Genomic DNA, 16,020 nt, shown 5'->3' on the forward strand with positions numbered 1-16,020 from the left:
AAAAACTTTCATAGCGGCAGCCCATATCTAGTACAACCACGGAGGGCAGTAAACAGACAAAGATGAGACATGTGTCTCATACGATATGTTTCACAGCGGATATAGTATATGCATATCCAAAGCGCGATAAAAGTAGGATAGGGGATAAACGGACGTGTGTGATTTAAACAAAAAATAATATTATGTGATAGGTCATGGTTGGTTAGGTCATGATTTAGAAAGGAGTTAACATAGACAAAGATACATATTTCATACTACTCCGAAATTTATAAAAAGCAAGCATAGCTAATTTGTTCATTCAAACCCAGAGGGTAGACCGTTTTTAATTTATAAATCCAACGGCATTCTTTTTGGAGGATCACTTTGTCCCAGTCGCCACCACGTCTGGGTGGATGCACTTTTTCAATACCCACAAAGGATATGGCTTTTACATCACCATCATGGACCTCGTTAATATGTTTCGCAATTGGGGTGTTCTCCTTCCTCCTAATATTGCCAACGTGGTCCTGTATTCTTTTTCTGAGCTCCCTTATAGTTTTCCCTACGTACTCACGGGGACACGTACATCTTGCTTTGTAGACTATGCCTCGGGTGCGGCAGCTCACAAAGTCTCTAATTTCAAATTCTTCACCCGTGACTACGGAGGAAAATTTTTTTGTTTTTTGTAAAAATTCACATGCAGAACAAGATCCACATGGAAAACACCCTTTCGGGGGTTTAGGGAGCCAGGTTTCATTTTGTACTGGGACAAAGTGGCTATGGATTATCCTGTCACCAATACTTCTCCCTTTGCGATAAGTTATCGCTGGGTATGGTGGTATAACTTCCTTAAGGACAGGGTCCATACGCAAAATGTCCCAGTATCTATTAAGGATGGCTCGTACCTCTTTGTGTGCACTGTCATACGTGCCTATCACTCTCATGAGTTCATTACCTCCTTCTTTTCTTTTTGGTATTAGAAGTTCCGATCTCTCTATGCCGGAGGCTACTTCACTAGCTTGAGTGATAACATCATTAGGGTATCCCCTAGTCTGGAAGCGCCGCTGTAATTCATTTCTTTCAGTCTCAAAGTCTGAGCGCGAGGAGCAATTGCGCCTCAGACGTAGAAACTGCCCCTTTGGGATCCCCCTTTTCAGGGAGAAGGGGTGCCAACTCTCCCAGCGGAGCAAGCTGTTTGTCGCAGTACTTTTTCTAAAGATAGTAGTGCTTAGGGACTGATCAGGATTCTTCATGATCTTTACATCCAGGAAATTGATTGTTTTTTTATCAATTTCACTTGTGAACCAACCAGTTACTAGTTGTGACTGCTGTTTTCTCGAATGACCTACTACATGTGCCATTGTAGCAGCACTGCTAAACAACAACAGTGTTACTGGTTACACAGTTTTTAGAGCCTGTCAGCATGGGCCAAGGGAGAATAATGCAGGGTCAGGGGCACCAGCAGAGCTACCGTATTGCTAAAGGTGTAATCTATATTAGGAAATGGTGCTAGAAAGTGAGATTGAGTGTGGTTCTGGCTCCATGTGCTGTCAGAAGGAGGAAGGGAGCCATGTCATTATTCTTCCATCTCTAAAGCCTTTACTGATTAGCCCTTCAGTGTAGGACAGGACTTCAGTGCCAACGATGCTGCATTGTCCTGCATAAAAATCAAGGTTTTCTTAAAAGATGCAGGTGCTTTCCTGTACCACTGCTTGGAGAAAGTATCTTCTGAAAACTGGCAGTATATTTGAGAGTTGATTTTGAGTCCATCAATAACATGGAAAAGTTTAACTAGCTTATCTTTACTAAGGCTGGGTTCTTGCTATGTTTTTGTAATCCATTTCTTGCATCCGCTTTTACAAAAAAAGGAAACATTTGTGTGCATCAGTTTTAAACCGTTTTTCCATTGACTTTTATAGATCAAAATGCATCCTTTTTTTTAAACATACACAGAAATTCGGTTGACCACTTTTCTATGTACAATAAATGTATCCTTTTTTTTAGAATGGAAGTCAGTGGAAAAAAAGGATCAAAACAGATGCACACAAATGCATCCGTTTTTTTCAAAAACGAATAAAAAAAAAAACTAATTGCAAAAATGTAGTGTAAACCCAGCCCGTAGCAGTACCTTACCTCCACCTGGCATCAGTCAGATTGAAGCTCTGTGCTTTTTTACTGATCCAGCCATGGGCCCATCCATCTGGTTCATTAAGAGTCACTCTCATTTCATCAGTCTGAAATATCTGTCTTCAGATATCTTTTTACCCAGTCTTGACATTTTAACTTATGTCAGCTTATGCCATATCCCTGAGCACTGAACACCTTGTACTTCTAGGCATTTCAGCGAGGTTGTAGATTTTTGGAAAATGACAGCACTGAAGGATAACGTCTCCCTCGTCACCTCATGTTTGATTCTTCCTGCCTCATTACACAAACTCACATCACATAATATACTTCAATATACAGTATAGATCATTTCCATAGAAGTCAGTACAAACAACGGCCAATCATACACACAATGCACTAAACAATGGCCGCCAGCAGCCGTACAAATAATATTCACGTCAGTTTTTCATGGATGTTGTCGTTATTTAACTAGATTCACACCAGCATTTAACCTTCCACCACAATTCCATTTCCGTTTTTGTTGTCAGAGGTACAGAACCTTGCGAATCTGTCAAAATAACTCCTCAATAATTAAAGGAGAAGTCAGACGAAAATTTTTATTAAAGTATTGCATTGCCCCTCAAAAGTTATACAAATTACCAATATACAGTTATTACAGGAAATGCTTCTAAAGTGCTTTTTTTCCCTGCACTTACTTCTGCATCAAGGCTAAAATCGCTTACTTACTTCTTAAGCTTCTTGGCTTACTTCTGCATCCTGGATAAAATCGTGATGTCACGACCCGGCTCCCAGAGCTGTGCGGGCTGTGGCTGCTGGAGAGGATGATGGCAGAGGGATGCTCAGTGTCCCTCCAGTGCCCTGTGTCCCTCAGTGTCCCCCTGCCATCATCCTCTCCAGCAGCCACAGCCCGCACAGCTCTGGGAGTCGGGTCGTGACAACACCATTTTATCCAGGAGGTGAAGCCTTGATGCAGTAGTAAGTGGAGGGGAAAAAGCACTATTGGGGAAATGTATTATGCAGCAAAATGTGGTTTTTCGGCGGAAAGTGCAGATTTGCGAATGATTTTAAGCGCAAATGGACGATTTGCGAATAAAATATTTGCAAATCGGCAATTTCCGACGGGTATGCCGGGGGGGGGGGGGGCGGGGAGGGGGTGTGGAGGGGGCAGAACGGGGGGCAAGGACTCATAGTCCGTGTGATTCATTATTTTTGTATCTTAAAGATACGCCTAAAACCTACTCCAGTCCTCAGCTGGCGTAGGTTTTCGGCCGTGCACACCGGAACGCACGGGATTTATGTAGAGTCAGTCCGCCTCCACATAAATCGCCGGAGATGCGGGGGCATTTTTAACGTTTTAAAGATTTTTATTGAAAGTTTTTTTTTCAGTATATTTAACAATAACATCGATAGAAAGTGAGTACACAGATAAGATGAAAACATACATCCGTCAAAATGTATAACATGAAAACATACAACCGTCAAAAAGTATATAAGTCACCAGTTAATGAGAAGATTAGAAGAGAGAGAGAAGGGGCCAGGGGAACAGGGGGGGGGGGGAGAGAGTGGGAAGTGGAGATCGGGGCCGGGCGGGGGGGAGGAGGGGGAGAGAGGGGGAGGGAAAGAAGATGACAATGTTGGAGAGAGTCTAGAGCCCAGTATCGTGGCTCCAGCGAGGAGGGGGATAAAGGAAGTAAGGGGGAAATAAGGGGAGGAGGGAGGGGAGGAAGAGGAAGAAGGAGGTAAGTGGACGAGAAGAGGAGAGAGAAAGAACAGCAGCAAAGACGACTGGCTTTAATCTTTATTGGTAAATTGGTTACAATGTCATGTGCAACTTAAACCAAACATCAAAGAACAACAACAACTCAAACAGGCTGGATCTCAGTGGAAAGGCAGAAATAGAAGCAAAAAGCATTAGTGAGTGGTGAGCAAATAGCAGTATGGGGTACAAATGAAGGTGAAGCAGGAATCTGAATTATAAACAATTCTAAGCGGTAATGGTCACACAATACCTGCTAGAGGCCCAGGCAGCCCATTGGGTTGTAAAGGAGGAGATAGTACCTCGGCCATAAGCTATAAGCTGTTCCAAGGCGTAAACATACCTAAGTTCAGAGATTACGTCCATGGCTAATGGTGGGGTTTTAGACTTCCAACGTCTGGTAATCATAATGCGAGCAATAGTCAAAATTTTGCATGTAAGAGTTCTATATTTACCAGGTATGGAAGATAGTTGGAGGGACAAAAAAGCTTGTGCCGGTGACAGAGGGGAAGTAAGGCCAATAACCTCTCTGAGCAAGGCTGAAATCTGATGCCAAAAGAGGCGCAGGAGTGGACAGTCCCATAGTATGTGGTACAATGTACCAATGTGGCCGCAGCCTCTCCAACAAAGAGGGTCAGAGGCTGGGTACATCATATGGAGTTTCTGGGGGGTGAAATACCAGTGAAGTCTACATTTGACCACGTTCTCCCTTTGTGGAATGCTTATTACTGATTTTAAGGACCATTCAAAGGCTTGCTGCCATTCAGAAGGAGAGAAGGTAGTCTGAAGGTCCTTTTCCCATTTAAGGATATATGAGTCTTTAATGAAAGTGTCTAGGCTGCCCACATAATTATAAATGGGCTTAAGACCCTTCTTACGGCTAACTAATATCAACGGTAAGTGGGTGTCCCAGTTATGTTGAGCCTGTTGGGTAGCTAACATAGTAACATAGTAACATAGTAAACAAGGTTGAAAGAAGACAAGAGTCCATCAGGTTCAACCTAGGAGAATCCTACTGTGTCGATCCAGGAAGGCGAAAAACCCCTATGGGGCAGAAGACAACCGCCCCACCACATGGAGAAACTCCCCCCCCCCCCCCCTCCTCCCCCCCCCCCCCCCGACTGCAATGGCAACCAGAACAATCCCCGGATCAACGTATCACCAGAAATCTAATGCCCATAACTTGTTATATTTTATTGTTCAAGAAAAGTATCAAGTCCTCTCTTGAACTTATTTAATGAATCGGCCATGACAACCTCATGTGGCAGAGAGTTCCACAGTCTTACCGCTCGTACAGTAAAGAACCCGCGTCGATGCTGATGATGAAATCTTCTTTCCTCTAGACGTAGAGGATGCCCCCTTGTCATTGTTACAGACCTAGGAGTAAAAAGACCACTACAAAGATCTCTGTACTGTCCATTCATATATTTGTACATTGTGATCAGATCGCCCCTAAGACGTCTTTTTTCTAGCGTAAATAACCCCAAGCTTGATAACCTGTCTTGGTACTGTAACCCACCCATTCCCTTAATGACCTTTGTTGCCCTCCTCTGCACCCGCTCCAGTTCACCTATGTCCTTCTTATATACCGGTGCCCAAAACTGTACACAGTATTCCATATGTGGTCTGACTAGTGATTTATAAAGAGGCAAAACTATGTTCTCATCTTTAGCATCTATACCTCTTTTGATGCACCCCATTATTTTATTAGCCTTGGCAGCTGCTGCCTGGCCCTGATCACTAAAGTTGAGTTTACTGTCCACCAATACCCCCAGGTCCTTTGCGGAAGTAGTTTTACCCAGTGTTTTATTATTTAGCACATAACTGTACTTATTATTTCTATGGCCCAAATGCATAACCTTACATTTATCCACATTAAACTTCATTTGCCATTTCTCCGCCCAAGCCTCTAGCTTCTCCAAATCCCTCTGTAATATGATATTATCATCCTCTGTGGTGATTACTTTACCCAGTTTAGTATCATCTGCAAAAATGGAGATTCTACTCTGTAGCCCCTCTACAAGATCATTAATAAAAATATTAAAAAGAAGTGGACCCAACACTGACCCCTGAGGTACCCCATTAGTAACTAAAACCCAATCTGAATATTTTCCATCAATGACCACCCTCTGTTTTCTATCACACAACCAGTTACTTACCCATTTGCATACGTTTTCCCCCAGTCCCAGCATCCTCATTTTGTAGACCAACCTTTCATGCGGCACAGTATCAAATGCCTTTGAAAAGTCCAGATACACAACATCCACAGCCTCCCCCAGGTCCAGTACGGTCTGTCCAACACAGTATTTAATTCTTGCAAAATCTTGCCACATGAAGTGGCGTATCTGTAGGTACATAAAGAAATCATGTTTGGACAGGTAAAACTGGGTGCATAGAGACTGGAAACTTCTGAGTTTAGAGTTTTTAAATAATAGGGAGGTGTTGGAAACCCCCTGGTCGACCCACTTTTGCAGTGCATTAAGCGGTAATGAGGGTATGACATACGAAAAGATTGTAGTAGGGGGATGAAGAGATAGGAGAGTGTGGCCAGAACCTTTGCTCTTATGACATAGCTTCCAGCATCTCAGACTGGCGGTCATGGTAGGGGATAAGTGGGTAGGGGTGTTCGAGGGGTCTAGGACTGCCACGTAGAGCAGGTCCTGGAGTTTCCCCCTTTGCGTACGTCTGTTCAATGTTGACCCAATTGAGAGAGGACGAGTCCGCCCACCAATGGCGCATTTGTGAGAGTAGCGTAGCCGTATAATAATAATGAAAGGGGTCCGGGATGCCTAGGCCTCCCATATAGGATGGTTTGACTAAGGAGTTATATTTGATTCTGGGGGGAGGTGGCAATTCCATACATATCTGGAGATGAGACGGCGTATAGCTTTAAAATAATGTTGGAGAATGAAAATAGGGAGGGTTTGGAAGAGGAAAAGAAGTTTAGGGAGGAGAAGCATCTTGAATGCCGCAACACGGCCCATCCAGGATGTTTCAATTTTGGACAGCTGGGATGTTAGGGCATGGAGCTCTGATAAGAGAGGGGGAAAGTTCTTTTGAAACAGTAATGAGGGTTAAGCTGTTATGTTAGTACCTAAATTTTTTATAGAGACACCCTTCCAGTCCAATGGGAATGAGGCTTTCATATGTTGTATCTCAGTTTGGGGGAGATTAAAAGGTAAGACCTCGGATTTAGATTCATTCAGTTTTTAGTAGGACAAGGTCCCAAAGGTGCGTAACAAATGGAGGGCTCTTCCCAGGGATGAGGCAGAACTGCTAAGGGACAGGATCACGTCGTCCGCGTATAATGAGACCACGTGGTTCCTGTCACCTATTTTTATTCCTGTAATTTGAGGGTCGGAGCGAAACAATTGTGCTAACGGCTCCATGGAAATTATGAAAATAATGGAGAAAGTGGGCAGCCCTGCTTCGTCCCATTAGTGATTCGGAAAGGTGAAGACATGGCACCATTCGTGAAAATTTGTGCTGAGGGGTTACTATATAACGCTGTAACATATTTGTAAAACGCACCCGAGATAACAAATTTTTGGAGGGCCGAGAAGGCGTAGGGCCAGGCTATCCTGTCGAACGCCTTCTCGGCGTCCAACGATACCAGAACTGCCCGTAGTTTACGTGAAGTAATATGGTGGACTATATTAATGACCCTGCTTGTCGAGACTGTACAAAGCCTGTCTGGTCATTGTGTAAGATATGTGGCAGAATGTCAGCAAGCCGGGTAGCCAATAGTTTAGCATAGATTTTGATATCTACGTTCAGCAGAGATATCGGGCGAAAATGTTTTGGGTCGTCTGTTGGCTTACCCGGCTTGGGTAGAGTAATTATAGTGGCAAGTTGATTTTCTGCAGGAATGGTATCTGATTCACCAATGGACTGGAAAAAAGAGTGAATGTGAGGTGCTAATAGCGGGAAGAAGGTACAGAAATAGAGATTAGTAAGGCCATCTGGGCCTGGGGACTTGTGGGCAGGTATGGATTTAAGTATAGTTTCAATTTCGGGAATAGTGAATGGGGCTTTAAGATGCTGGGACTGTTCCTCGGTAATTTTGGGAAGGTTGAGGGAACTAAGGAAGGAGTCAATGGCCTGTTGGGACAGGGACCCAGATAACGGATCTTTGCTCAGGTTATAAAGCTTAGCATAAAATGCCCTAAAAGAGTTGGCAATGTCAGTTGGTGTAACTAGTTTACCTTTGGTAATTGGATCCACCAAGTACGGGATGAGTGACTTCGTGTGTTGCGCCTTTAGTCTTTTAGCAAGCAGTTTGCCAGCTTTATCGCCCTGATATAATATAAACTTTTTAATTTGCGAAATTTGTATTCAAAGTCAGATAGAAGGGTTTCTCGTAATTTCTGTCCCAGGGATCTAAGTTCCAATGTAATGGTTGGTGTTTGGCGTTGTTTATGGATGTCCTCAACTTTTCCAATTTCAGCGAGCAAGGAAGTAACCTCCTTTTGACTTTCCCTCTTTACTCGGGAGCCAAGCTTAATTAAAGTGCCCCTAACAACCGCCTTATGGGCGTTCCAAAGTGTCTCAGGGGAAATCTCAGGGGAGGCATTAGTGGCAAAATAGTAACTTATAGTTTTTTCTACCTCAGTTTTGTGGGACGAATGTGATATAAGGTATGCATTACATCTCCACATATAAGTCCTAGAGGCATTGATCTGTTCTGAGACACTGATGGTTATGGGGGAGTGATCTGACCAGGTCCGTGTGAGGATCGAGGCCTCATCGGTGAAATTTTTAAGTCCGGCGTAAAAAAACGTTGGACTTAATAAATGTCCCCCTATATGTGCATTTCCCATAATAGGTGTATATTGGTGATTTGTATAACTTTTGGGGGCAATACAATACTTTAATAAACATTTTTGCCGGACTTCTCCTTTAAACTAGAACTAGAAGTTCACATGTTTTTTTGTTTTTTTTACATTATAGTCAATGATGCCAACTACGAACCCGAACCCTCCGCAATGATTACTGCTGTCTGCCCGCTCCGTGCAGCGAGCGGATCCAGCGGGAGGAATGCCTGAAAAACTGGGATACAGCCATAGCCATAGGCTGTATCCCAGTTTTCCAGGCAGTCCTCCCGCTGGATCCGCCCGCTGCACGGAGCAGGCAGACATCGGGAATCCGATGCCGAGTGTTCGGGTTCAGCCGAACCCGAACCTCGGCGGGTTCGGACCATTCCTAATGCCAACGGAAGGTATTTCCATTTACCTCCATTTGCAAGTTATCTGTCATAATCTGTTTTTTTCACTGAGCATGTGCAGAAGAAGTAAGAGACCAGAAAGGATATAGATATGAAAATGGATGTCGACTGAAGCAAATGGATGTAAATGATCTGTTTTTTTAAAAGCCAAAATGCAAGCAGACCATTAAAAAAACTGATTTTGAAGTCAGTTAGTATTCGTTTGCTCATCTGTTTGTGCTTATATGTTCATGTATCAAAATCTTATTGGGCCAGAAGTTTAGATACCTTTAGGGTAGCTTCACATGTACCGTATTATCCACCAGAACAAAACACATGGGCAATACATTCCTTTTATAAAATATTAATACCTTTATTTAATACCATTAAAAGCGTAACAAAATAAGAATATGCCCCCTAGAGGAAGCATCATACGCGAAACGCGCGTCGGGGTGATCGCCATCTTCACAGTCTAACATGGGTAAGACCATGCTACAACTTTATTATTTGCACGTATGTTAATATTTGGATGTAGTCACTACGATGATGGGATAGGATTTTCAGTATAGGTTATATAACATATTGTTTTGGGTGTGAAGGACCAGATAGTGTTTAGGTTTACTTCTGTCACACTCTGTTTACCATACATATAATCTTTAACACATAGTCGGACATAGTGCAATTGTTACATGTTGTGTCGCATCCCCATGTATACTGTGCAGGTGGTTGTTATTTATTGAGTCTTTTGTCTTTGAGCACGATTTATATTCTTATTTTGTTATGCTTTTAATGGTATTAAATAAAGGTATTAATATTTTATAAAAGGAATGTATTGCCCATGTGTTTTGTTCTGGTGGATAATGTTTTGATGGGTTTCCAATAATTGTATAATAGTGACGGATTTATAGGATGCTGACTTCAGTGAGATTGAAATTATTACGGTGTTGCCGTCACACAGAGCTATTTTGTATAAACATGTACCGTATTGCAGCAGATTTAACTAAATGAATGAATACAGCATTAAATCCGCACTGTAAAATTTGCTGCGGATCCACTGCAGATTTTACAGTGCGGATTTAATTCTGTGTTCATTCATTTAGTCAAATCTGCTGCAGATTTGCAGCAGAAAATTTGCTGCAATATGGTATGTGTGAAGCTACCCTTAAAGGGATATTTTTTTCAGGTTGTGTGTGGCTCTATCCACTTCAGTGGACAAGAATGGAGCTGTTTCTGGAAGAAACCAACTATGATTTTCTAATCCTGGCTAATCCCTTTAAACCCCTTGATTTCCTCAATGGCAGGTCCTGCTCCAGCCTCTGGTCATAGAAAGCGAAGAAGCAAGCATCATAGAAGCAGTAGGGACTAAACTCGTGTTTTGGTGCACTGGAGGTGGGCCAGCCCTCTTCTGATATTCATTAGGACGGGTGGGCTGGTCAGGGTCTTATCGTGCCCCTGGGGGCAGTAATCCCACATCCAGTTCACCAAAATGCCTAATTAGCATATGGTGCTAATATCACACATACTTACCTTCATCCTCAGCACCCTGTGCACTATAGAGAGCTATCAGCAGGTTAGCTTCCATTAATGATTTTATGCAAGCTTATGACTTAAACCCAGTGTCCAGTGAAGAACACCTATGTAATGGAGATAGAGCCAATGACCAAGTTATGTGACTAAGTCCCTTATTGTGTGAACTTAAAAAAAAATAATAATAATAATAATAATAACAATAATAATAATAATAATAACAACAACAATAATAACAATATAGAAGATAAAATTACTATTTTGTCTTTATTACAGCGCATAGAAGCGCCACATTCAAGCAAGTCTATTGAATTATGTTTAAGTGATTTGACAACTAGAACACCTGTTAATGGAAACATTAAAGTTTTCCCTGTGGAGATTTAAGTAAAAGGATTTTTCATCAAGATTATACGTGCATGAAAAACTTTAGAACTTTGTCCGATTTTCTTGTTCAGTTACTTTAGTCTAATTTTTAACGCCAGACCTACTAGATGTGAACCCACTGACTAAGCAGGAGACTAGAGGGCCTTTTACACAGGCCGATTATCGGTCAGGAGTGTGGAGTCATTTTTAGAAACATTCCTTGGGCTAAAAATCGACCCGTGTAAAAGTGACAGCGATGAGCTTAAGAGAAACAGATTGCTGAACTCAGGGAGACCAACCAAACGTCAACACTGCCGGCTTCTAGTGAAAGCGCTTAATGCAGTGAAGTCCTAGGTGCATTGTCCCCTGGGAAACATGAATATGCAAAAGAGGAGCCTGTGGAGCCTCATTGAAGAGTCTCAAAACACAGGACTAGCCAGATATCCCTCCGGGAAGGACACAGCCAAGGGGCAGCTCCTGTTAGGAAACCACCAAAACCACCATATTAAGTGGCCCTATTAGTCAATGTAATGACAAGGGATAAACTAAGTCTAGGTAACCATCCACATACAGCTGTTTCGAGTGTTGCCCCTCATCAGTGTGGAGCAGGATTCTGGCTAGGTGGGAGCAATCTGTTTCTCTTATGGCTCTACTAGGCATTGCTCCCACCTAGCCAGAATCCTGCTCCACACTGATGAGGGGCAACACCCCGAAACAGCAGTATGTGGATGGTTACCTAGCCTTGGTTTATCCCTTGTCATTACATTGACTTTAGGGCCACTTAATATGGTGGTTTTGGTGGTTTCCTAACAGGAGCTGCCCCTTGGCTGGGTCCTTCCCGGAGGGATATCTGGCTAGTCCTGTGTTTTCAGACTCTTAAATGAGGCTCCACAGGCTCCTCTTTTGCATAGCAATGAGCTTAGGACAAGCAAGACACACGATCGTCGGCTAATCGCACTTTTGGACTATGGCAAAATGTATCACTGTTGGCTACACATCTCCCTGTGTAAACAGGTGATGTGCAGCCGATAGCAAAGAGAAACTGAAAGCAAGGATGTGCATATATCCCGGCTGTTAGTTTCCAGATCACACAAGTATTGCATACATACCTTCTGCACTGCGATGTGATCCGACATCCCGCTCTCCAGCTCTCTTGTCTTGCTCTCGAGCCACCATTGTATCTTCAGGCCTGGGGACACAGCAACCGCCAGAGAGCTGGACAGGAGAGCCAGACAGCAGGATGCTGGATTACACAGCAGTGCAGAAGGTATGTATGCACTACTTGTGTGATCTGGAAACTGAGTGAATGGATTTATACATATCTGTGCTGTCAGTTTCCAAGGCCAAATGAATGATACAAAGATCATTTGTGTGGCCCGGCCACTTTGTACCATGTAAAGGCACTGCATTTGCAGTGGCAGATGGCTAAAGATCTGCAGATGTTAAAGGACCCCTAAGATCACCATCCTTTTACTTAGTGTAGGGTTTCCTGCAGTGAATCCTCAGGTCACTGCTTCTGGAGTAGTCACTGTTACAAACAGGTGTAAAGAGACAAAAGACACAAACTCTCAGTAGCTAATAAGCTGACAGGAATCATAGTAGTACATGATGAGGCCAGGGCAGGTGGAATATTTGCAAAACAGCATACAAGGAAAAAACTGAGTAAGTGAGGGTTCTTTTTTTTTTTTTTTTCAAATTCAAGTTTTTATTAAAGAGTTTTCAGAATACAGGAAAACAGATATCAATATATAAAACATACTAGAAGTACAAAGAGCAGGGGTAGGCTATAGAACGCATATAGCCAGGCACAGCAAGCTGTACTACCGGCTCATAAGTGGTTTGAGCCTTAGGAGAAATTAAGCTACCAATACCCGTAAGGGCGTAAGCTAAATGCTGTCTAAAGTAATGTAACGACTAACAGAAAAATAAATAAGGCATTTGGCAACATCTTCATAGTGCAACAATCACTTTGAAAATGCTCAGTTTATCGGCGTAAAGAGACAAAAAGAGAAGACAGGAAGAAGAGAGAGGATGGGGGGGGGGGGGGACCAGGAAAAAACATACAGATAGGACTGAGGAGAGAAACCGGGGACATGCATAGGAGCCATACCTGCAAAATCAGTATCAATCAGAGCCCAAAAAGTCCGGACGCCCTGGAACCACACCAGCCAGCGACAATCTACGTTCTGAGAAGGGGAGGAAAAAGGGGAGTCTAGCTATTCGGCTATGAGAGGCTGACTGTCCTGTAACGGGGTGATGCGAGGAAGTCCAGCCAGGCAAACCAAGTAGAAGTGTAGGAGGAGGCCTCTTTCGGGGTTACCGCAAGAAGTTCCTCCATTCTCTGAATGTGGGAAACTTCCTTGAACCATTCCTCCAGGGAAGGGACATCCGGGGATCTCCAATGCCTGGGGATTACAGTCTTAGCCGCTTGCAGCAGGTGTCGGGTAAGGGATCGTTTGTATTTCTGCTGTGCCATGGGGAACATAAATAGCAAGACAGATTCAGGGGTGTTGGGGATGAGAGCGCCCGTTATCTCAGAGATAAGGGCCACTACTGTCCTCCAGAATGGCTGGAGGTGGGTGCAGCCCCACCAAATGTGTACCATGGTTCCGGGTGCGCCACTGAATCTCCAACACATGTCTGAAACTGAGGGAAACCAATTGTGTAGGGACACAGGGACCCTATACCACAGAGATAAGATTTTATAGCAGGTTTCCTGTGATCTTGTGGCAATTGACGTTTTATGTGTGAGGAAGAAGCAGCGGGACCATTGTTCCTCGGTAAATTGTTTGCCGAGTTCTGTTTCCCACTTCCTACAGAAAGGAGGGAGGTCCCCAGATCTGGTCGATATTAGGAGTCCATAGATGGCGGAGATGGAGTGTGTGGGTGGGGAGGGGGACATGCACAAGCGTTCAAAGTCTGTAAGGGGGCGGGAAAGATGTTTGCCCCTGGAAACAGAGGAATAGAAATAAGTGAGTTGCATATAGGCAAATGGGGCTCTCGTAACTGGGGAGTCAGTGGCAAGAATGGAGGAGAGGGGTTTAAGAGTCCTTGTCCAGAACATGAGCAATACGTAGTGGAGTGTGTTTAGAGAACCCCAAAAAGGGGGTGGACGAGGCACCAGGGGGGAATTCCGGGTGATCTGTGATAGGCAGTAAGGGGCCCAGAGGGTCAATAAGGGAAAGCCAGTGTGGCCCATATGGAGACTAGCTAACGTGTGGCGAGTGGAGAAAGACATAATGTGGGTGTCTGAGGGGGAGGGTGACCATATCCAGGGGAGCGTAGCTAGGTGAGGGTTCTTTTTCTATGGTATACAGACAGAAGTTCAGGGAAAGTGGGTATTTTGTTACTACAATAAACAGACAGACATTCAGTTAGAAGACAGAAGGATGTGGACAGGAAAGAAACAAAATACAGAAAGTTGACTAGTATCTTAGCATAAAGACAAGTGCCATAGCATAGTAGAGAAAGGTATATAACCTTATTGCTCCGAAACAAGGCAATGCAAAAAGAGCCCTTAAAGGGGTTTTCTATTACTTTTTTTTTTTTTATTGATGACCTGTCCTCAAGATAGGCTATCAATATCTGACAGGTTGGGGTCGGACTCCCACTCCTGCTGATTAAAGAGGCAGCCGAAGAGTAATCGAGCACTCCTTTATATCAATATATCAATACCATTTTCTATAGTACTTTGTAGAGAATCTGTTCATTGAAAGCATTTCTATATCTAATGGACCTTTCAGTCTAAACCTTTTTGATCTAAAATCTTTGTCAGACTGGTTTCTAAGCATGTTCTGCTCAGTCTGTGACCTTAATCTGGGTGCATTTTACAGTACTTATTACTGCTGTGTGACCCTTGTCCCCACCTGCCCACCCACTGTTCTATTGAATTGAGCTTAGTCCACTATAGAGTTGTATGGTCTACCTTCCGTTCAGTAGAACCATAGGGGGTCTGCAACTTGCATCTGCAAAACAGAAAATAAATTGTGTCCATATTACGCCCAAATGAAACTGGCCTGAGGCAACTTTCACTCTGCAGTATTTGGATCAGTATTTAACATCAGCATTTGTATTTCAAAACCAAGGGGGGATTTTAGAGGAAAACCTATAATGGACAGATTTGTACTTTTTTGTATTTTGGACAAACTCCTTGTTTGACTTACAAATTCTGATGCAAAGTAGTCACCACTTTACTGCCATATTCTGACATGTCTTTTATATACAAACATGTAAACCTTTTGTAATACTTATGTCTTTGTTTCCGATGGAAATATGTGATTTAGTTCACATTGTGACCTTTGATGTGCACTTTTTCCAGTACAGATTTGAAATACTCATTGTGGAGCGTAAATAAGTGTCATGTTGCTTATTTCACACTTGTCCAATGTAAAAAACACAACAGGTGCATGTGTTTTGATGGTTTATAAACTGTGATTGACATGAAAGGGTTATTCTCATCTCACCTCATATCTGTTGTCAGTTATTAAAGGTGTATGGCCACCTTTAGACATACTGGATAGAATTAATCTGTAATAGATAATTAATTTTACATGTTGATGGACACAGCTGTGAATCGTCCATTGAATTATTGACCTGTAGGGAAGCCCATCCTTATTTATTTGCGACTAAGGGTTCGTTCACATCAGCTTTTGACCATCCGGCACCATTCAGTCTACCTTTTCCGTTTTGGAGTAAGTAAAACGGAAACTGGCGGATCCGTTAAAATCCCCATAGACTCCCATGATATTTTAGTGTGCTCCGTTTGCCCTAATTGTGCTCCGTTTGCATGCAATCCGTTCAAGATCCGTTTTTTTGAACGGAGGAAAAAATTGTGTTTGCAGTAATTTTCTTTCCGTTTCAAAAAACGGATCACGAACGGAAAGTGCAGTTCCGTTTTTTTTTTACATTGTAGTCAATGAGGACGGATCTAAAACGGAAGGTATTTCCGTTCACATCCGTTTGTTTTCATCTGTTTATGCACTGAGCATGCGCAGAAGCAGCAAGAAACCAAAGAAGAAAAATAAACTGATAGAAAAACGGATGCTGACTGATGCAAACGGATGCA

General features: G+C 43.0%; 1 protein-coding gene across 5 annotated transcripts in view; it reads left to right on the forward strand.

Moving 5' to 3' along the window:
- Positions 1-16,020, forward strand: part of PRICKLE2 (prickle planar cell polarity protein 2) — a 215,061-nt gene that overhangs the window by 107,947 nt on the left and 91,094 nt on the right. The window lies entirely within an intron of this gene.

Source organism: Dendropsophus ebraccatus, chromosome 4, assembly GCF_027789765.1.
Source record: "Dendropsophus ebraccatus isolate aDenEbr1 chromosome 4, aDenEbr1.pat, whole genome shotgun sequence".
In the NCBI taxonomy this organism is placed as follows: Eukaryota; Metazoa; Chordata; class Amphibia; order Anura; family Hylidae; genus Dendropsophus; species Dendropsophus ebraccatus.